Below are 23563 nucleotides of genomic sequence, written 5' to 3'. Positions count from 1 at the left end.
ACGACGTCTTCAGCACCCCTGCAGATGGAGCGAAGTGTAGATACACCTGGTCACGGGCAGACGGGTCTATCCGCTCAAGGATAGATTACCTGTTTGCGTCCCGAACGCTCTCGGTCAGATCCACCGACATCAAGCCGGTGTTCTTCTCTGACCACTGCCTCCTGCTGGCCGACTGTCACCTACAGGACGAACAGCGGGCTGGTCAGGGAACGTGGAAACTGAACACTAAGCTGTTGACCCTGGGAAACATTGAGGAGCTCAAGAGGGATTACGCAGGTTGGAGAACAGTGAAGCCCCTCTTTGAGTCTCCAGCAGACTGGTGGGAAACAGTAAAAGGGAACATCAAGAGGTTCTTTATCCTCAAAGGTGTTCAGGAGGCGAGAGAAAGGCGGGTAAAACTGTCCCAGCTCCAGGAAAGTATGCAGAACCTGCTCCTGCTGCAGACGATGGGGGTCGATGTCACGGAGGACCTCAAGAGGGTGAAGGGCCAGCAAGCCTCGCTCTTTGCCTCGGAGGCCTCCAGGATCATCTTCCGGTCCAGGGTCCGCTCGGTGGAGCAGGACGAGACGTGCTCACGTTTCTTCTTCCAGAAGGTGCACAAAGAGAGCTCCGTGCTCAGCAGCCGGAAGGAAGAAGATGGCTCGGTAACGTCATCTCAGGCTGACATCATGAGGATCAGCAAATCCTTCTACACCAGCCTCTAAGACTCGAAGCCAACCGACAGCGTGGCCTCCCAGTCGTTCCTGTCCTCTATCACGGAGGTCCTAGATGACAGAACACGAGAGAGGCTGTAGCAGCCGCTATTCCTGGATGAACTGACCAAGGCCCTCGAGTCCTTCGAAAAGAATAAAACTCCCGGAAGCGACGGCTTACCGGTCAAGCTCTATTCCGCTCTGTGGGACTTGATCGGCCAGGAAAAGCTGGAGGTGTATGTCAGTATGCTTCGGGCAGGTACCATGAGTGAATCCATGAGGAAAGGCATCATCACCCTCATCTACAAGCGGAAGGGGGAGAGGGAGGAAATTAGAAATTGGAGACCGATCTCACTGTTAAATGCAGACTACAAAATCTTGTCAAAGATCATCGCCAACCGAGTCAGGTCTGCTCTGGGATCGGTGATCCACCCGGACCAAACCTGTGCTGTACCGGGCAGGAAGATCTCTGAGAGTCTTGCACTCCTCAGGGATACGATCGCCTACGTGCAGGACAGGGGGGTGGACACCTGCCTCATCAGACTGGACCAGGAGAAAGCCTTTGACAGGATATCGCATAGATATATGAGGGATGTCCTCTCCAAAATGGGCTCTGGGGAGGGAATCGGAAATTGGATCAGACTGCTCTACACCAACATTGTCAGTGCAGTCTCAATCAATGGGTGGGAATCAGATAGCTTCCCAGTCAGATCTGGAGTCAGGCAGGGCTGCCCTCTCTCTCCTGCCTTGTTGTGTGTTGCATAGAGACATTTGCCGAATCCATCAGGAAGGATGCGAGCCTGAGAGGGGTGACTATTCCTGGCAGCAGGGTCCTGCAGGTTAAGGCCTCCCTGTACATGGATGACGTCGCTGTTTTCTGCTCGGATCCGCTGTCCGTGCACAGACTCGTGTGCATCTGTGACCAGTTCGAACGGGCCTCGGGGGCCAAGGTAAACCGAGGCAAGAGCGAGGCCATGCTCTTTGGGAACTGGGCTGACCAATCCTCTATCCCCTTCAACGTCAGGACTGACCACCTGAAGGTGCTGGGTATTTGGTTCGGGAGGGCTGGGGCGTGCGCCAAGACCTGGGAGGAGCGGATCAGGAAGATGAGACAGAAACTAGGCAGACGGGGGCAACGGTCGCTCTCCATCGCGGGAAAAAACCTAGTCATCAGGTGTGAGGTACTCTCAGTATTGCTATATGTGGCACAGGTCTGGCCTATCCCCAGAACCTGTGCCGCCGCAGTCACCCGGGCCATCTTCCAATTCATTTGGAGTTCAAAGATGGACCGGGTCCGAAGAGACTCAATGTACAAAGACCGGTGCAATGGGGGGAAAAACACGCCCAATGCCACCCTCACCCTGATGGCCACCTTTGTATGTGGCTGCATCAAGCTGTGCGTGGATCCCCGGTACGCAAACACCAAGTGTCACTACGTACTGAGGTTCTACCTGTCCCCGGTGTTGCGAAGGATGGGCCTGGCCTTGTTGCCGCGGAACGCTCCGAGTAGTTGGACCAGTCCGTATCACCTGTCCTTCGTGGAGAAATTTATGATGTAAAACACCTTTGACTACAAGTCCATCAGGAAGTGGTCAGCACGTAGTGTCCTTGAGACCATTCGGGAAAAGGAGAGGGCGGATCCTGTTGAGCGGTTCCCTGAGCAGACTGTCAAAGCCATTTGGCAGAATGCCTCATCACCAGAACTTTCCAACAAGCACCAAAACGTGGCTTGGCTGGTGGTGAGAAGGGCTCTGCCTGTGAGATCCTTCATGCACGCCCGGACTCTCTGCTGCACCGCACGCTGCCCTCGAAGTGGCTGCGGTGGGGACGAGACTGTCACACACCTCTTTCTGGAATGTGCCTATGCAGAGGAAGTCTGGTGAGGAATGCAGTGGTGTTTCTCGAGGTTCGTCCCGAGCAGCGCCATGACGCGGGACTCCGTGCTCTACGGCCTTTTCCCCGGGACTCACACCGAGACTAACATTAACTGCCCCTGGAGGATCATCAACTCGGTGAAGGATGCTCTCTGGGCGGTCCGAAACCTGTTGATCTTCCAGCTGAAGGAGTTGACCCCGACTGAGTGTTGCAGACTGGCATATTCCAAGGCCCAAGACTACGTGTTGAGGGACGCGCTGAAGCTTGGGGCAGCTTCCGCCAAGGCGCGGTGGGGAAAGACCACCGTGTAAGATCGGCCTGCCTAAAGAAGAACAGGGGGCCCATGCAGACGTTTTTTGGGCTCTGCTGATGCCTCAGCCAAATATATGCATAAGATTGAGAAATGCACAGACCTGTATATAGCAATGTTATATTCTGATCTGTGTTTGTAAATGTGGACATATGTATGGCATGACCAAACGTACAGACCATCAAATCATTGATGGCAATGCAGGGCAGTTGTCTGGTCGAGAAGGCATACAGCGTGATTTCCTTCATCAGACGGGGTACTGAGTACAAGAGTTGAAGTACAAGGTATTGAGGTACAGTTAGTAAGTTTGCAGATGACACCAAAATTGGAGGTGTAGCGGACAGCGAAGATGGTTACCTCAGATTCCATCAGGATCTGAACCAGATGGGCCAATGGGTTCAGAAGTGGCAGATGGAGTTTACTTCAGATAAATGCGAGGTGCCGCATTTTGGGAAAGCAAATCTTAGCAGGACTTATACACTTAATGGTAAGGTCCTAGGGAGTGTTGCTGAACAAAGAGACCTTGGAGTGCAAGTTCATAGCTCCTTGAAAGTGGAGTCACAGGTAGTTGGGATAGTAAAGGTGGCGTTTGGTATGCTTTTCTTTATTGGTCAGAGTATTGAGTACAGGAGTCGGGAGGTCATGTTGTGGCTGTACAGGACATTGGTTAGGCCGCTGTTGGAATATTGCGTGCAATTCTGGTCTCCTTCCTATCGGAAAGATGTTGTGAAATTTGAAAGGGTTCAGAAAAGATTTACAAGGATGTTGCCAGGGTTGGAGGGTTTGAGGTATAGGGAGAGGCTGAACAGGCTGGGGCTGTTTTCCCTGGAGCGTCGGAGGCTGAGGGGTAACCTTATAGTGGTTTACAAAATTATGAGGGGCATGGATCGGGTAAATAGGCAAAGTCTTTTCCCAGGGGTTGGGGAGTCCAGAACTAGAGGGCATAAGTTTAGGGTGAGAGGGGAAGATATAAAAGAGACCTACAGGGCACCATTTTCACAGATTTTATGAATAAAGTATATTTTTGAAATAAAAAAAAGTTGCCCTTCCCTAACTGTCCTGGAGAGGGCGGTGGTGAGCCATGAGTTTCTTGAAGAGGATCTGACAGAGGGACAAGGTCATGTCATCGGCCTGAGCAGAACTGCCTGACCTGCTGTGCTTTTCCAGCGCCACACTCTTTGACTCCGAGTAAACTATTCCTCAGGAGAATGAACTGTGGCACATGGGAAAAGCTGGGAGTATTGGAAAGGCACCGGCAGCCTGGTCAGCCTGCAGAGGGGCAGAAACAGATTTGATGAATGAGATGATATCCTTCTGAGCTGAAATACAGACTTAGGTTTTCAGAGCCACACAGTTTACATTGTTACTGACGGTGACTCCATGGGCAATACTCCTGCTTCAGAGGCAAATGGTCATTGGATTGAAAGCCACCTCAGAAATAAGAGCACAGAATCCAGGTTGAGACAGCAGTGAACTCTGGCACAATGTTATGTATGGGATGTTCATTTAAAGCCCCACCAGCACCACCCAGATCCCAATCCCTCTACCTCAGGGGGCTCGACAAGATCCCATTCTGAAGACATTTCCTCAGGTATCCTGCTTAATATTCAACTAATGCCACCAAAAAGATTTGTCTTGTCATTCGTTTGCTGATTTTTGGGACCTCATTATTTTGTCTTGTGAAGGTGATTGCACTGCGCACGCAGCTTTAAATATCCTGGGACGATTAAAAAAAACACTGCACCAACAAGTGTTCTTTCTTCCTATCACATAACAGGGGAGCAAATCAGTAACTGAAAATCCACACTGAAGGCAAACACTGAAGCTTCAGCTGAAAGGCTTTTTGCACCATGTTCACCTGCTCCCTGGGCATTTCCTTCCAGTGTCCGAGATGGCTATCAGTCTGGGATGGAGGCTTACAGGAGGCTGGAAGAACACAGCAAGTCAGGCAGAATCTGGAGGTGGAGCAGTCAACATTTCGGGTATAACTTTTCTTCAGAACTGCAGGTCGGGGGAGCTGCAAATCAAGGTGGGATCGGTTGTTTGGGCGGGTGGGGGGAATGGTGGAGTGGTCGGTATTGATGGTCGGTAGAGGGTTTGAGGTGGTTGGTTGATGGGAGGAATGAATCCATTTAGTGGCTGGAAGGAAGGATCTGTAAGTGGAATAGAATGTAGGAGGGGGACGGGAAAGGGAGTCGAAAGTTGGGAAAGAGAGGCTTTTTGAAAGTGGAGAATTCAATGTTGATTCCTCTGGGTTGTAAACTTCCCAGGCAAAAGATGATTATTTGTTCCTCCAATTTGCAGTCTGAATGTGGCAGAGGATGGTCATGTCATAGAGGGAATAGGAAGGGGAATTGAAAGAGGCAGTGACCGGGAGGCCAGGTCAGCCTTTGTGAGCCTGGCTGAGATGCTCAGCAAAACATGCGCTTAGTTTACGTTTGGTCTCACCGATGCAGAGAAGACCATAACGGGTGCACCGGATATAATAAACTTGGTTGGAGGAGAGGCAGGTGAACCTCTGTCTGACCTGGAAGGACTGGGGCCTTGGACAGAAATGACAGGGGTGGTGTGTCGAAAGGTTTTGCATCTTTTATGGTTGCAGGGGAAGGTACCAGGGTTTTGTTGAGGGAGGAGGGGGGTAGGTGTGAAGAGTGGTGAAAACCAAGGATTGGCAAAGGGAACAGTCCTTGTGGAAGGCAGAGAGAGGTGGGGAGGGTAAGATGTTCTTGGTGGTGGCGTCAAGCTGGTGTTGGCAGAATTTTTTGAGGCTGATACGTTGGTTGCGGAGATTGGTGGGGCCTAAGGTGAAGACAAGGGGGAACCCTGTCTTTATTGCATTTTGGAGGGAGGTGTTTAGTTTTGGAGAGCAGAAAATGTAGGAGGTGCGATGGAGGGCTTTCCGGATGGCAGAGGTGGGAAAAGTACATTGTTCAAAATAGGTGGACATCTGGGACACTTGGGAGTGGAGCATCTCATCGTTCGAGCAGATGTGACGGAGATGGAAGAATTGGGAAAACGGGATGGTGTTCTGGCAGGATACTGGTTGGGAGAAGGTGTTGTGCAGGTAGTTGTGTGAGCCTGTGGGTTTACAGTAAATGTCTGTTCCTAGACTGTCACCGGAGATGGAAATGGGGCGGTCAAGAAAGGAGAAGGATTTGTCCAAGATAGACTAGGTGAATTTAAGGGCAGATTGGAATTTGTTAGCAAAGTCAATAAACTACTCCAGTTCAGCCTGGGTGCAGGATGCAGCACTGATGCAGTCACTGATGTATTGGCAGAAGATTTGGGGAACGGTCCTGTGCATGTACTGGTGAGGTGTTGTTTGATGTAGCCGACAACAAGCAGATATAGCTGGGACCTATGGCTACCCACTGGATTTGGAGGAAATGGGAAGAGTTGAAGGAGGCTGACAGATCACATGGAAATGTTTGGAAAAGGTACACAAGGGCACAGTCCAGGCTTCCTGCAAATATCAGCCTTCCTTCTATTGAAGGGCTTCTTCATAGGAGCTTCTCTATAGCGGTTTCTAGTGCACGTCCTCTATGGAAATATCACAGACTTTACTGAAATGGAATGACCTAAAAGAATAGAAGGAAATGGGGAAAATTAGCCAGACAAGGGTGAGCATCAAGAGAGGTGGGAGTGTGTGGGAGATTCCGTGGCATTAAAAATCCCAAACGAGTTTCACAAGAAAAGCTCAAATCTTTACAAGGATATAACAGGGATATTACTTACTGACATCAAACAGGTTGAGTGTTAGGGACCATGTGCCTCTGGTGACTAACTCTATATGAAACATTACAGTCAAGGACGGTTGATGTGCAAATAAAGGGTGACTTGATGATGTGGAGTTATTTCATGATCAATGACCGTGGGCATAGATTTAAGGGAAATGGCTGAAGATTAAGAGGGAATATGAGGAAACACACTTTCGTGCAGAAGGTGGTGGTAATTTGTAACTCGCTTTCTGTAAGAATGGTTGAAGCAGAAGCTCTCCCATAACATTGAAGTATTTTGGTGTGAAGCTGGGATGCCAAGGCATACAGGGGTATGAGCCAAGTGCTGGAACATGGAATTCTAATAGTCAGGTGGTTGTTCGACTGGCTTTGGCTCGTTGGGCCGAAGGGCCTTGTTCTTGTAGAACTGTTGTAGATGTCTGACTCTGCCAGGACTCCAGCAATGTGGCTGACCCTTACCTGCCATTTGAAAGGCGGAGCAAGCCACTCAGTTTCAGGACAGTTGGGGATGGAGAACAAATGATGGTCTTGCCAGTGACATCCACATCCCAGGAAAGAATAGTTGGCCTCAGTGATAACACCGTCACCTGAACCTACAGGTTTCAAGCCCCACTCCAGACACTGGAGCACTATCCTGAGTTTGGCAAAGGCAAAGATGCCATCTGCTGGATGATTGGTTAAACCACTGCCCTCTCAGGTCGATGTAGATATAAGGACTTTGTTACCATCTCAGGGAATATCTCCCCAGTGTGCTGACCAATGCTTCTCTTATACCCAATGGCATTAAAACAGATACAAGAGTAAAATACTGTAAATCACAAATAGTGCACAATGCTGGAGAAAGGGAACAGGTACAGCCGCTTTCGAGAGAGGAGGGAATAATGTTTTGGATTCAGTAATGTTTTATCAAAAAGACACCACAGGTTTTGATGATTTTATTTAATTTTAAACTGTTTAATGTTATTTTGTTTTATTTAAATCTTTTTTATCAAATTTCAGCCGGCTTGATTGCACCACATCGACATATGCCCATTGCCTCCACACTGACCCTCAGTAACAGTTGTGTGCACGATCTACAAGATACATTGCAGAAGTTCAGCAAAGATCCTGAGAGAGCACCTTCCAAACCCATGATCACTTCCATCAAGAAGGACATGGTAGCAGATGCACAGGAACACCGGTGTTTGCACGTTCCCCTCCAAGCCATTCAGCAGTCTGACATGGAAATATATTGCTGTTCCTACATTGTTACAGGATCAGAATCTTGGAATTCCCTTCGTCCGCACATTGTGGGTCTACCTACAGCACACAGACTGCAGCAGTTCAAGAAAGTAGCTCTGCGCCACTATGAACATGACAATGAGAGATGGACAGTAACAAGGCTGATGAAAAGTAAGCAGGCGTGATTAAGGATCTGAAAGTGAGAATTTGATGTTTCAGTTCTTCCTGGACATCTCAAAGTTTGTATGAACTTTTGCTCTCCTAATTGCAGAAAGAATATAAATCCATTGGAAGTGTTTCAGAGGAGTTTTACGCGATTGATCGCTGGTATGAGTGGGCTGTGTGATGGGGAAGGATTGGAAAGGCTGGCCTTGTTCTCACTGGAGTTTCGAAGAGTGGGGGGTTTTCCTGTCCCACTATATTCTCCAAACCCTTATCTGACCCCCTCTTGGGTAATACCCTTCTGCCCCTTACTAACATGGAATTGGACTGTCCAGTCCTAAGGCTTACACCTTCCATCTGGAACAAAGTCTCCAGGTCTCTCTGCCCCTCCCTGATGTATCAGGATTCTTACAACTCAGTTTCCAATCCAAACCCCCTGAGTGGGAGTTGCTGTAGTTTTATACAGTCACTGCAGATGTATTTACCCTGAAACATTTCAGTTTAACGAACAAATGCTGATCCCACTTACAAATGAAAGAAATCAATTCTTTCATTAAACTAGTAATTGTCCTCAGTCTCTGGATCAATGTTTCAGTGCTTTTCATTTCTTGAATTTCCCTAATGGGGGTTTCCTAAGCGTACTATTTATATGGTTCCTTACACAAAGCTCTTCCCAGCTGATCTGGTCAACAGACTCCTGTCCCCTTGTTTATTATTTTGCTATTTTCAATCCAAGTGCATGTGCAGGCTCCCGTCAGCTGAAGTAACAGTTCCAAACCAGTTTGGAAAAGGTAGACCTCCTTCCCCCAGTTCACCGAACTCCCACATTAACCAAACTTCACAGCATCCCCCTCTGTGCCAGCTGTACTGAGTGTCAACTGCAGCATATAGGCTGCCCTGTATTTATACTGGTGCTAATTTATATCACTTTGTTCTGTTGTGCTATTAGAGTCATCGAGATGTACAGCACAGAGACAGAACCTTCGGTCCAACTCGTCCACGCTGACCAGATATCCCAATGCAATCTCGTTCCACTTGCCAATACTCAGGATCTGGGTTAAGATCGCTCATTTCTCAGTCTGAAGCTTCCTTCTTTCAGCCTGAGAAATACATTACTTTTCCAACCAACAAATGTGACTTTAATGCTGGAATCTGTTTTGAAGATTAATGGGCTCCATGCTTTGATTCAATGAGGTAAGATATGAAATACCTGTGATACTTATTGTAATCCAGTCTTCTCTAATCAATCTCTTCAGGGGCCAGGATGAGTGTGAGGAGATTTGATTTTGATGGAACTACCTACAGACTCAAGTCAAAAGAAGCAAAGCAAGAAAGACAAGTGGATCGAATACAAGAGAGCAAATTGTGAGGGAAAACCAATTATTCCCAAAGGAGAGAGTGACAACATTGAATTGCTTCTGGTGTCATCCTCTGTGCCCTAACATTTCGCAGTGCCAGCTCCACATCCTTCCATTGCCTTTGTCATTGAGAGTGAATGGTTCCCTTCCCACAGCCCTTTTTCAAATGCCCTGTCCCAGGGAATCACTCAGACAGAGAATATTTCACCTTTTCTGGGAAGGTTGGAGAAATATTGGATGTCGATGAGCTGCTTTCTCAGACTTCAAGGTCTAACAGAAGGATGTGTGTAGCCTGTGGATTCTGGAGACAGATCACTGAGATATTCCTCACTCCCATCAATGCCTGTCTTTATCCTGACATCAGTTTCTATTCTTCATTGTAAAGTATCCCCACCAGTTTCAGACTAGACATTTCACACCCAGCCCCCATTTCCTCACATTGGAATCAAGAACCAAACTTGCCCCATCTCAAGATTGCCCTCTGAATGTGGTGTCAGTGTGTTAGTGTTGTGTTTGAATGAAAGAGCCACAGTGGAATCTGGGACTGAATCCAAGAGGTTTCTGAGCCACCAGCAGCCTCCCCGCTGTGTGAGATTCTGTTTGCATAAGATTTCAGCTCCATGGTTCCCACTGATATGAGAACCATGGAGTGTGATTGCTGCATCCACGTGTGGACTGAGGAACACAACAGTCAGGACAATGAACTGCTCTGAAATCCACCCTGAGCCCTGAATGGTTGTCACTGAGATGGTCCAGGGGCTACAGAATATGTTAGCAGAAAGTGGAACCAGTTTATCATTGACTGTCCTCCCCAGCGGTGACTCCCAGACTGAACATTCTCAATCTGACTCCAGGGACGCACGGGGCAATTCCATCTCATTTGAAGAGTAAAGAAAACCCAGGGCCTAATTTATGGAATATTTATTACCCAAACCCTGTGGAATTGTTATTCTGAGTTCCAAGATTCTGCTGATCATATTGATCAATAGAGTGTCCCAAGTGGCCCTGATCTGAATTGCTTGTCTCAGGATCTTGCTGTCCCTGATGGATGGGTTGGCGTGAAGGGGGAATGGCCATCAGAATATTTTGTACCAGGGATGGATCAAATCAGTATAGTGGGTAACGTGGTGTCTCAGTGGTAAGGGCTACTGCCTCATAGTTCCAGGGACCTGGGTTCAATCCCTGCCTCAGGCGAATATCGCAGTGGATTTTGAACATTCTCTCCAAATACAAATCAAATGCTGCATGCAATGTTTACTTTGCAAACCCTGTGGTATTGTTATTCTGGGTAGCAAGATCCTGCTGGTCAAATTGATCAATAAAATGCGAACTGAACTGCTTGGCTCGGGATCTTGCTGTGCTGAAAGGATGTGTTGGTGTTCAGGGGAATTCCCATCAGATTATTGTGTTCCCCATTGCCCCCTCTATTCTCTCCTTCCTGCTCCATACCTGCGGGGGTGGGGAGTGTGGGGCTTTTCACTTCATACACCTTTTCCCTGAGGACCCAGCTCTGGCCATTTCCAAAGCACACACGAGACAGAGACTGAATCTTCTTCATCTTTATTCCCTTTTCCACATTGACATTGACAGAAAACAGACTGCAATTAACAACCCAGACAGAGGAAGTTGCACAAATTCATAGCCACATTGGAGCTTGAGGAAAACACTTGTGGAGATTTTCTCAATAACATGAGAATCCTGTCCCTTTAAAAAGTGACAAAACCTTAAATTGGAACTGGCGGCTGAGCAGGAAGGAGATCTGGTTTACTGAAGCAGAGACTTCTGAGGTTCAAATTGTTTTTGTACAGCTGATAGTCTTCAGCATCTTCGAGAGGTTTTACTTGACATCGCAAGTTAACACTGTCCCCATCAAACACATCCAGGTCAGGGAAAGCATGGAGCTAGAAAAAGAGTAACGTTTTCTCTACACTATCCCAATGACCTGCCTTAACCCCTGAACCTCAGAAGTGTCGCCAAGCCAGCCCTGAGGAGGAAGAGAGTTGAAATTCAGTGCTGACAATGACCTTTGTCCTGTCAGCTCAGCCCTGTTCTATTTAAAGTTGTGTCTCCTCTGTGGACTGTCTCAAACACACTACACACATTCTGATCTCCTGATGCTCTTGCTGAGGGGAGAGGAGAGGGTCACATGGGTGAGGGCACAGGAGAACCGAGCGTTGGACTCCCAGTCAGACCCAGAGAGGGTCAGCAGGCTGCTGACACTGTAGGTGCTGTCCGAAGCTCGCAGGTAGTTGCTGGTCTGAACCCCGTCCGAAATGACTGCACCATCCTTCTTCCACAGCACCTCCAGCTCATCGGGATAGAAGTGATTAGCAAGGCACACCAGGGTGGCAGTGCCCTTGGCATTGACCTGCTCCGGGGAGGGGGGCAGCAGGGTCAGCTTGGGCTGAGAGTTATCACGGCCTGAAAGACAAGGGAAACAATTTTAATCCCTGCCTTTTGAAGGTACATCAACTCTCTGAACAGTAACTGGTAAAACATTTGAAAATTTGTATCCAATACCTGGCATACCTGACAAAAGCTCTGGCATTTAAAAAATGCTTTTTGGGACGTGTACGGCACTGACAGAGCCAGTTGCTGCCCATCCCTAACTGTCCCTGAGAAAGTGATGGTGACGCAGCAGAAAGAGAAGTCCTGGACCATCATTTAAGGAACGAATGTGGGCAGCTGGAAGGGCTATCAGTGTGGGAGCATTTTAGTGACAGTGATCAGAACTCAGTGAGATTGAGAGGAGGAATGGAAATGGAGAACGATGGAGCAAGTGTGAAAGTTTTCATTTGGGAACAACCCATTTTACCAAACTGTGTGGTAATTTGATAAAAGAGTACTGGAACCATCGACTTGATGGGAGATCAGTGACAGGGCGGTGGGAGGCCTCCAAGGATGAGACAGAGACAGAGATCATTCAGAATCTTTTCCCAAAAGAATCAGAGTGGCACTCCCAAAGAGAGAATCTCAGCAAAGATGTGAAACTATTGATATGATGTGGAGGCTCTGGTGTCGAATGGGGTGGACATGTTCAGGGGTCACATAACACCAGATTACAGTCCAACAGGTTTAGTTAAAATCACAAGCTCTTGAAACGCTGCTCCTTCTTCAGGTGAAGCGACTTCAGTGCTGAAGGAACAGTGCTCTGAAAGCTTGTGATTTGAAATAAGCCTGTAAGACTACAACCTGGTATCATGTGACTTCTGACCTCAAACGAAGCCCAGTTAGAGCATAGTGAGAGAACTGTGTGCAGTTCTGGTCACCACATTGCAGGAAGGATGTGATACCCCTGGAGATGGGGACAGTGGAGGATTTTGTCAGGAATGAGGAGTATTAGCTTTGAGGAATGATTGGTTTGGCTAGGACTGGTTTCTTTGGAACACAGGAGGCTGAGGGGAGATTTGATTGAGGTGTGTAAAATGATGAGGGGCCTGGATCGAGTGGGTAGGAAGGACTGATTTCAATCAGCACAGAGGGCAGTAACCATGGGGAGAGATTGAAATAAGTTGGGGGCAGGATTAGAGGGGAGTTGAGGAGTAATTGTTTTCACCCAGTGGCTGGTGGGATCAGGCTGAAAGGGTGAGAGCGTCAGAAACCCTCATCACATTGAAAAAACACTTGGATATTCACTTGAAACACCAAAGCCTCCAGAGCTATGGAGCAAGAATTGCTATGTGGGGTGGAGTTTGACACCTCTTTAACAAACCTCCGATCACTCACAGCTCGGGAGAACTTTATCTCAGAACACTGGAGCAGAGTTGGATCAGCACACTTCAGGAAGGAGTCACGTTGGGTGTCCATGTAGAAGGTTCTAGATTATGTTTCAAATCTTCCAGCTCAGCACAGGGGTAAGGTCAAAGGTGAGGCTGCAAAGAATCTCAGTGTCCTGGATCAGACAGTGTCATTGCTCTTAATGATCCCATGTTCCCTGGAAGATGGAAGCGTGCATCCAATGGGCAAGGGTCAGGTTCAGGAGACTCCAACCTCAAAGAAAGACTTGCATTTATGTTGCACCTGCCTCCACCTTTGGATGTCGTAGTGGCTCTTTCCACCAGACTGTGCTCAGCAAGAACCCAGAGAGCTGGGTGACAATGAGTCGAGGATCAGGTTTTTAGTGATGCTAATTAGGGAATCAATATTGACCAGGACACCAGGGGAAACAGTCCTGCTGTCTGTCTAATAGAGCCATGGAATGGCATCTCTGATATCTGAAAGGCTCCCAGTGCAACAAAAGAGAGACTTGTATGTCACTTACAGAGACACTTACAGAGAGTGAGGGACTTGTCTGAACACTGGTCACTGTTGAATGCAGAAACATAATTTGTACATAGCAATATCGCGCAATCGTAAATGAGATTATGAGTATGTTCAGTGATGTTTCAGAGATGAATATTGACCTGAGGTCAACCCAAAGAGAAAGCAAATGGGTTCACTTGCACAGAACGTGAGAAAATGAAAGGCACAGGAGAAGGTGGGATTCGTGGTTAGTGATGGGTTTGATTGTTACCAGAAAATAAAAGAAAGGATCAGAATTTGGGAATGTCATATTGCAACAAGGCAATACAGAAGTGCAGGGGAACTTGACAGTAGAAATAACTTAAAGTCTTTGTATGATAACGCATGAAGCATTCGGAATAAGGTAGACAGAGTGATGCCACAAATTGAGGTTCCCAAGGACTTTAAAATCATTAAAGTGACTCAGGGCTCAGGAGAGGTTAATAAAGTTCCCAGAATAATTCATAGGACATAGATTATGGAAAGGGTCAGAAAATTAATTTTAGGCATAGTGCATAAGGGGACAACTATGAAAAGGAGGATAGTCAATGCAGGACTGAGGGTGTTGTACCTGAATGCAGGGAGTATCCGAAATGTGGTAAATGAGCTTGTAGCGCAGATTGGAATTGGCAGGTATGATGTTTTGAGTATCACAGAGATGTGGCTGTAAGAGGTTGAGGGCTGGGAATGAAATACTCAAGGATGCACATCCGATTGACAGGACATGCTGATGGGCAGATGCGGGTGGGGTTACCTTATTGGTAAGAAATGAAATAAGATCAATCACAAGAAGGGATTTCGAGTTGGAATGCATTCAATCTGTGTGGGTAGAGTTGGGGAGTTGGAAGGAAGAAAGAGCATGATGAGAACATTGCACAGCTTCCCCCCAGCAGTAGTCAGGATATGAGGAAGAAAATCAATCAGGAAATAGAGAAGGATACAATAGTCATGACGGGCTTCAATATGTAGGTAGATTGGAAAAGTAAGTTGTTTGGGGATGTCAAGGGAAGGAATTAATGGAACGTCTACGAGATGGTTTTTGGAGCAGCTTGTGGTAGAGTTCACTATGGAACAGGCAATTCTGGATTGGATAATGTCGAATGAAGCAGACCTGATTAGGGAACTTAGGGTGAAGGAATCCCTTGGGGACATTGACCGTAATATTTCAGAATTAACCCTGCAGTTTGTGACAGAGAATCTGGAGTCAGTTGTAACGGTAATGCAATTGACTTAAGGTAACTACAAAGACATGAGGGAGGAGCTGGCCAGAGTTGATCAGAAGGGAAGCTGGGCATAGGAGACAATGGAGCAGCAATGGCAGGAGTTTCTGGGGATAATTTGGGAGGCAGAGCAGGAATTCAACCCAAGGAAGAAGAAAGATACTGAGTGGAGGCCAAGGCAACCATGGCTGATGAGGGAAGTCAGGGTCAACATAAAAGCAAAAGAAAAAACATGCAATGTGGTGGAGATTATTGGGAAGCCAGAGGTTTGGGAAGCCTTTAAAAACAGCAGAGAGTAACGAAAAAAAAGTAAGGATGGGTGTGTAAATAAAACATAAGGGTAAGTGAGCTAGTAACATAAAAGAATATTGCAAGAGGTTTTCTTTAGATATATGAAAGACAAGAGGGAGTCAACAATAGAAATTGTACCACTGGAAGAGGCAGAAATAGTAATGGGGAACAAAGAAATGGTGGAAGAAGTGCATCGGTGCTTTAAATCAGCTTTCATAGTGGTGTGACAATGCTACTCATTTCACAAGGTTGAGTTGTCCTTGGATTTTTTTTCAAGAGGGGTTGTTCAAGGCAGAGGTTCCAATTTGACTGGGTTCAGGACTTTGCTCATGGCTAACAGACACTGCCTAAGGCAATAATCAGGGAAAAGGCTTTTCGGTTTTATATTAAACACTTGTCCAATAAAAGTAGAATGGCCAGTTCTTCCAATTGCTGTTTTTGACAAACAGTCGGTTGGAAGCTCCTGGATAAAGAAAGCTGCTGGTGAGAAAAGTTCCCCAATTCAACATTTTCCAGTGGACTCACTGTCTGAAATTCCTCTCCTGTAAGAACCTCTGTGTTTATATTTACCTTTTCACCAAGGCTGTTGCAGAAAATTGGAACAGCTCTTTGTCAAGTTACATTTTCTTATCAGTTGGGTTTTCAAATAGTTAAACTTTTCTAAATTCTGTTTCCTTTTGATTGTGTGTAAATAAATTCTCTTTCCCTTCAAGCTGAGTGGTTTGGCCAGTTGTATCAATCCTGGAATATCCAGGTTACATTTGCTTAACACAATTCGAAAAGGTAAGGTCTGGGCTGCATTCTCAAAATGTTTCGAAGGATCTGGCCTGGTCCATAACAATGTCATAGAGTCCTATAGCATGGAGACAGGCCATTTGGACCAAACTGGTCCATGCCAACCAAAATGTCCATTTACGCTAATCCTGCACTTGGCCCATATCCTGCTGAATCCTTTCCTTTCCTGTATTTGTCCAAATGCCTTTTAAATGTTATTAATGTACCCACCTCAACCACTTCCACTGGCAGCTCATTCCATATGCGAAGAACCCTCTATGTAAAAAGGTTTCCCCTCAGGTTCCCTTTTATTCTTTCCCCTCTGACCTTAAACTGTCAGTCCATATTCGCAAACCCTGGGGAAAAGACTGAGTGAATTCACCATATCCATGCCTCTCATGATCTTATGAGGTCCTCCCTCAGTCTCTTACACTCTAAAGAAAAAAGTACTCTCCCTTTTACCCAAACCATTGAATCCTGGCAACATCCTTGCAAATTTCTACTGCACTCTTTCCAGTTTAATAACATCCTTCCTGTAACAAGGTGACCAAAACTGAACAAGATATTCCAAGTGTGGCTTCACCAATGTCCTGTATAACTGCAACATAACTTCCCAACATCTGTAGTCAATGTCCTGACTGATGAAGGACACTCCAGTAAAAGCTCTCTTCTCTGCTCTATTTACTGTGACTCCATTTTCAGTGAACTGCTTACCTGAATTCTAAGGTCCCTCTGTTCCATTATATTCCTTAAGGCCCTATCATTCACCATGAAACTCCTACCTTGCTTGAAATTTCCAAAGTACAAGACTGAACATTTATCTGTATTAAACTCTATTTGTCATTTCTAGGCCCACTTCCCCAGCTGAGCAAGGTCCTGCTGCAATTTCCGATAAATGTCCACACTTTCCATGATGCTGCTGATTTGAGTGTCATCAGCAAACTCACTAACCATGCCTTGTACATTCTCATCGAAAACATTGTTTTAGACAAACAAACAGCAATGGACCCAGCACTGACCCCTGAGGCACTCCACTAGTCACAGGCCTCCAGTACCATAAGGATCCTTGCCCTAGTACACTGTGCTTTCTACCATCAAGCCAATCGTGTATCCAATTTGCTAGGTCACTTTGGATTCCATGCCATCTAACCTTCCATAACAGCCTACCACGTGGAACCTTATCAAAGGCCTCACTGAAATCCATATAGACCACATCTACCATCCTGCCCTCATCAACCTTTCTGGTCAATTCATCAAAGTACCTGAACAAATTTTGAGGCATATTCTCCCACTCACAAAGTCATGCTGACAACTCCTAAACAAATCCACTCTTTCCAAATGCATGTGTATCTTATCTTATCAAGCAACTTATCCATCACAGATGTGAAGCTTATAATTCCCCGGCTTTTGTTTTGCTGCCCTTTTTGAACAATGGCACAGACTTCGCTATCCTCCATTCTTCTGGGACCTCACTTGGGGCTAACCATGATGCTTAAATATCAGCCAGCTCACCTGACCTTTAAGAGAGTTGGGAGCAGAAGTGAGTGGAGAGGGCATCACTAAGGTGGAGGGGTTGAGGCAGCTGAAAGGTCTGAAGGTGGATAAATCATTCAGACCCGATGGACTACACCCCAGAGTTCTGATGGAGAGAGCTAAGGTAATTGTCGGGCCATTGGCTGTGATCTTTCAGAAATCACTGGAGTCAGGGGTGGTCCCAGAAGACTGGAAAATAGTGAATGTAACATCCCTGTTTAAGAAAGAAGGGAGGCAGAGATGGGACATTATAAGCTGGTTAGCCTGACGTCAGTCATTGGTAAGATTTCAGAGGTTTACTTAAGGGTGAGCTTGCAGGTATTTGGAAGAGCCTGTAAAATTGGGCGGAGTCAGCACAGCTTCATCAAAGGGAGGCATGCCTGACAAATCTGTTAGAAATCTTTGAGGAGGTAACAAGTGAGTTAGACAAAGGAGAGCCAGTGGATGTGATCCATTTGGATTTCCACAAGGCCTTTGACAGGGTACAATAAAGGAGACAGCTCAGTCAAATCAGAGCCCATGTTGTCAGGAGCAAGGCACTGCGGTGGGTACAGGATTGGTTGACCGACACAAAGGCGAGAGTGGGGACAAAGGGATTTTTTTCTGGATGGCAGTTGGTGCTTTGTGGCGATCCGCAGGGATCTGTGTTGGGACCACAACTATTCACATTATCTATTAACAATCTGGATAAGGAACTGAAGATATTGTTTGTATGTTCGTCGATGACACAAAAATTGGTGAAAGGACGAGTGGAGTTGAGGAAGAGGGGGAGATTCCAGAAGGACTTTGTCAGGCTAGGAGAATGTGCAAAGCAGTGGCAGGTGGAGTGCAGTCTGGGAACTTGTGAGGCTAGATACTTTGATGAGAAGAAGAGAGGCACAGACTGTTTTCTAAGTGAGGAAAGATTTCAGAAATCTGAAGCACAAACAGAATTGGGAGTTCTTGCTCAGGTTTCTCTGAAGGTTAACGTGCAGGTTCACCATTGGCAGTTTGAAAGGCAATTACAATGTTAGCATTAACTTTAACGTCAGAGGTGTACTGCTGAATTTGTATAAGTCTCTAATCAGAACACATTTGGAATTTTGGGCTCCTTATTAAGAAAGGATGAGCTATTATTGGAGAGGGTCCAGAAGAAAAAGTGAGAAAGAATAAGAATGATCCTGGGAATGAAGGGGGTGACATATAAAGAGTGGTTGAGGATTCTGGTTTTGTATACAATTGTGTTTAGAAAGATGAGGGGGGAATCTTATTGAAACTACAGAATATTGAGAGGCCTGGAGAACATGGAGAAGGTGTTTCCACGAATAAAAGTAACTAGGGTCCGAAGGCACAGTCTCAGAGTGAAGAATGATCCGTCAGAACTGAGATAAGGAGGCATTCCTTCAGCCACAGGGTGGTGAATCTGCGGAACTCATTGTCACAGAGGTCTATGGAGGCCAAGATGTTGAGAGTATTTAAAACAGAGACAGATGCGTTCTTGATCAATAAGGAGATCAAAAGTTAAAAGCAGAATGCAGGAGAATGGGGTTGAGGAACACATCACACAAGATCAAATGACAGAGCAGACTCTATTCTGACTGGCAGACTCTATTCTGCTCCTATATCTTAAGTATTTTGGGTTTATGTAGAGGTTCCTTGAAACCCTGGAAAACTGAAAGTACAGTCACTTAGTGGTTAGCCCTGCTGCCTCACAGCGCTATGGACCCAGGTTTGATTGTAGCCTCGGGCGACTGTCTGTGTGGAGTTTGCACATTCTCCATGTGACTACGTGGGTTTCCTGCAGGTGCTCTGGTTTCCTCCCACAGCCCAAAGCTGTGCAGGTTAGGTGAATTGGCCATGCTAAATTGCCCATAGTGTAGTTTAGGTACATTAGTCAGGAGTAAATGTAGGTTAGAAAGGTAGGGGAATGGGTCTGGGTGGGTTACTGTTTGGAGGATCAGTGTGGACTTGTTGGACCAAATGGCCTGTTTCCATACTGTAGGAATTCTATGATTCTATGGACCTTGAAAGTACTGGATTGTGAGCCCTGCTGTTGCTGTTTCTCAAAAGTACTTTGAGAAAAGATAATCAGGGAGTGGTGACAGTGTGCATCACGTTGCATGAGGGAACTGCTTGTCCTGCTTCCTGGAATAATGTGAGCACAGGAATTGTGGTCAGTGACAGTAGGTGGAACTCTGGGTTTCGGAGCTTGAGCAGCAGCTGGTGTCAGTGCAGAGCGTCCGTGAGGCTGAGAGCTCCGTGGAGAAAACGTTTCTAGATGTGGTCACTCTGCAGCTTCAGAGTATGCAGGGAGAGAGGGAATGGGGGAGCAGCAGACAGTCCAAAAGGATCAGGCAGCTAGTACAGGAATCCAGTGAGTGCTTCCCACTCTCCAACCAGGATTCAGTTTGGAATCCTGATCAGAATGATGTTTTATCTGGGGAGTGCAGCCAGAGCCAAGTCACTGGCATCACGGGGGGCTCAGCTGTACAGGTGGGGGCAAAAGGAAGACTGAAAGAGCGATCGTGAGAGGAGATGCGAGAGTGAGGGCAGTCGATAGGTGTTTGTACAGCTGCAGATGGGAATCCAGGATGGTGTGTTGTCTCCCTGGTGCCAGGGTCAAGGCTGTCACTGAGCAGCTGCAGAGCATCCTGAGGGGAGAGGGGGAAAAGGCAGCAGTGGTGGTCCACATCTGTCCCAGTGACAGAGGGAGAAAAGGGATGTAGTCCTGCAGTCAGAATTTAGGGAGTTCCAGAGGGAATTAGCAGCAGGAGCTCAAAAGTAGGAATCTCCAAGATTACCCCTCGTGCCCCAGGCAAGTGAGAATAGAAAGAGGAGGATAACACAGGTGACTGTGGAACTGAAAAGACAGTCCAGGAGGAAGGTCTTTCGGTTATTTTAACATTGGGACTGGCTTTGGGGGGAGATGGACATGTACAGACCAGACAGCATTGCTCCTGAACAGAGCTGGGACTGAGTTCCTTTGGGGTGATTTACTCGTGCTGTTGGAGAGGGTTTAAACTATCTTGGCTGGGCTGTGAGAGCCAGGAGGTAATGTCAGAGAGGAACACAGAGGTGCACAGAATCCTGGGAGAGATAGACAGCACCAGAATAAGGAATAGAACTTCTTCCCTAGTTTCAGATTGAAGGCGAGAGAGTAATAAATTCTAAATCAAGGTCACTGTGTAAGGATGGGACTGCATGGAGTGTTGGGAATAATACTGTGAAGGTACAGCCACAGGTTAAGTGGAATTCTGATGTGTGTCTCTCACGTAGGAAGATAAGATAATAAGAACATTAGAAATAAGAGCAAGAGTGGGCTATCTGAACCATCGAGGATGAGGGACGTTAGTTATGAAGATAGACTGAAGAAGTTGGGACTGTCTTCCTCAGAGAAGAGAAGGCAGAGAGGAGATTTGATCAAGAAATTCAAAATCAGGAGGGGTCTGAACAGAGTAAACCAGGAGAAATTGTTCCCACCTGAGAAAGAATTGAGAGGGAGAGGCCATGGATTGAAAATAATTGGTAAAAGAAGCAAAAGCGAGATGAGGGAAAAACATTTTCAGCCAGTGAGTTGTTAAGGTGTGGAATGCACTGCCTGAGAGTGTGATGGAGGCAGCTTCAATTGAAACATTCCGAAGGGAATAAGACTGTTATTTGAAAAGGAACAATGTGCAGGGTGACAGGGAGAAGGCAGGAGAATGACACTCAGTGAATTGCTCATTCGGAGAGCCGGTACAGACAGGATGGGAGGAACGGCCTCCATGTGCACTGTAACAATTCTGTGATTGTGTGATTGAGCAGAGTTAAAGCTGGGGGAGGTGGGAGCTCGGTGTCTCACTGTGCTGCTGCTGCTGCTGCTGCTGCTGCTGCTGCTGCTGCTGCTGAGGTCAGTGAGATCAGAGACTGGGACAGGGAGCCAGAGCTCACATCAAACTCTGCCCGTGTCTGTCACACTGAGACTGACAGGAGGCTACTCACTGATTTCACTCCATGCTGCAGGAATGGGACCACAGGCTGCAAATGGACAGAGCTCCTCCACACGGTGAGTAAAACTGACTGACTTATATCTTGCTGTTTAAAGGGGGCAATGGGACTAAAGAAATACAGCTGGACACCCTGTTAGACACAGTGCTCCTCAATCAGCCATTTCATTCACTGCAGCTCCCCACTAACACCTCCAACAATTCATCATTTGTGATTTAGATAGTTTCAGTATTGAAAGGGTTAATAACGGAGGATTGAGATTTACTCACTCAGTCTGAGCTTGGTTCCTTTACCGAACGTAAACCACAGTGTGAGCTCCCAGTGCAGAGGCTGCACAAAAACCTCAGCTCTCTGCTTCCCTCTGTCACTCACACCCTCTCCCTATCTCCCAGTTTGTCGATCACTCTCACCCTCTTTTTGTGTCTTTCTGTCTCTGCCTCGTGGTTGTGAACTTTATTTTTCATTGTTAAATCTTGCAGCTGTTCTTCACATGTGGCCATGGAGTGGAAGAGGGAAACTTGAGGCCTTCAGTGAGCATTGAGACACCACAGGGACTGGAGTGTGTCGTGGACACTGAAAATCCCAGTATGGGGTAATTTGTTCAGTTTCATTTCGATCTAACTGTGGGTTATGTTAGTTCAGGCGGTGGGACTGTGTGTCCATTATTATGCATTTTATATAACCATGGATGTGTCAGTACAGGAGGTGATTCTGTGTGCTTTGAGTTTTTTGTATGGCTCTGTATCATTGTGTCAAGGGAAGCTGTAATCCTGCTGACAGTAATAGTCAGCGACATCCTCATTCTGAACGTTGCTGATTGTCAGGGTGAAACTGGTCCCTGATCCACTGCCGGTGAATCGATCGGAGACTCCTGTGAATCGATTTGTTGTATCATAGATCAGGAGAGAGGGTTTCTGACCTTCTCGCTGCTGGTGCCAGGAAAGCTCATTGCTAACAGATTGACTGGCCGTGCAGGTGAGTGTTGCGGTCTGGCCCAGTCCCACTGACAGCAACGGGGGAGACTGAGTCATGATGATGTCCCCACTGATACCTGAGGAATCAGAGAGAAACACAGTGAAGTCAGAACTGTCACAGAAAGAGCCGGTCAAATGAGAGATTGTTGGAGACATTGAGCATTCCTCTAGTTTCAGCATTTTCCCTTCAGTCACAAGTCAGTGAAATTGGAGTGAAATGGAGAGCAGCTAAAGATTCAAGGTGGAAGGAGAGAGATTTGTACCTGCGACACAGAATGCCAGGGGCCAGATCAGCTGGATGTTTGAAATCATGGTGTATGCTCCTATCCCTGTGCCTGGTTCCTGATAAACTCTCCCTTCACTGGGCTCTGCCTCAGTATGTAAATGGCATCAGGCAGAGAGAGCCACGTCAGCCCCTCACACTTCCTCTTCTCCCTCTCTCTCTGTCTCAGAGAGTCATTAATGTGAACAGCACTGAATGAGGCCATTTGGCCCATTGTGTCTGTGCTGTTCAACAGCGATCTGATTACACTAATCTCATCCTCCAGCTCTTGGCCCATTACCCTGGAGCCTACAGCAACACAAAGGAATATCTAAACACTGCTCCAATGTCTTGAGAGTTTGTGACTCAACCAGCCTTTCAGGCAGTGAGTTCCAGACTCTCACCACCCTCTGGGTGAAAACATTTCTCCTCAACTCTCCTCTCACTCTGCAACTCAACTGGGCCTTGGCTCACTCGAGTTGAGAAGGATGAGAGGGGATCTGATTGGAACTTATAAGATTCTAACAGGCCCGGGCAGGGAGGTGGTTTCCCCTGGTTGGTAAGTCTGGAACCAGGGGACGCAGTCTCAGGGAGATACATGTTAGATCATTTTGGACTGAGATGAGGAAACATTTCTTCACTCAGAGGATGGTCAACCTGATGAATTCTCTCCCACAAATGGCTGTGGAGGATAAGGAACTGAATATATTCAAGAAAAAAAGAGAGTTGTTTTGCATTTTAACAGCATGAAGGAAATGGGGAGAAAGCAGCAACACAGCATTGAGAGAGAGGGTCAGCCATGATCATACTGAATGACACACAAGACTCAAAGGGCCGAATGGCCTGCTCCTGCTCCAAGTTTCTATGTGTCCATGTCTGTGTTACCTTCAATCTCTGTCCCTGGTTA

The 23563-nt window shown here is 46.8% G+C and overlaps 1 long non-coding RNA gene across 1 annotated transcript; it reads right to left on the bottom strand.

Annotated features, from left to right (window-relative positions):
- Nucleotides 1-10899: 10899 nt before the first annotated feature.
- On the bottom strand, nt 10900-21724 carry LOC140479396 (uncharacterized). The gene is made up of 2 exons (XR_011961018.1): nt 21690-21724; nt 10900-11776 (listed from the first exon to the last, which is right to left on the bottom strand). It is a non-coding gene; the product is annotated as an uncharacterized lncRNA (long non-coding RNA).
- Nucleotides 21725-23563: the final 1839 nt, after the last annotated feature.

Source organism: Chiloscyllium punctatum, chromosome 7 (genome assembly GCF_047496795.1).
Source record: "Chiloscyllium punctatum isolate Juve2018m chromosome 7, sChiPun1.3, whole genome shotgun sequence".
In the NCBI taxonomy this organism is placed as follows: domain Eukaryota; kingdom Metazoa; phylum Chordata; class Chondrichthyes; order Orectolobiformes; family Hemiscylliidae; genus Chiloscyllium; species Chiloscyllium punctatum.
This window is presented reverse-complemented; position numbering and strand designations above follow the sequence as displayed.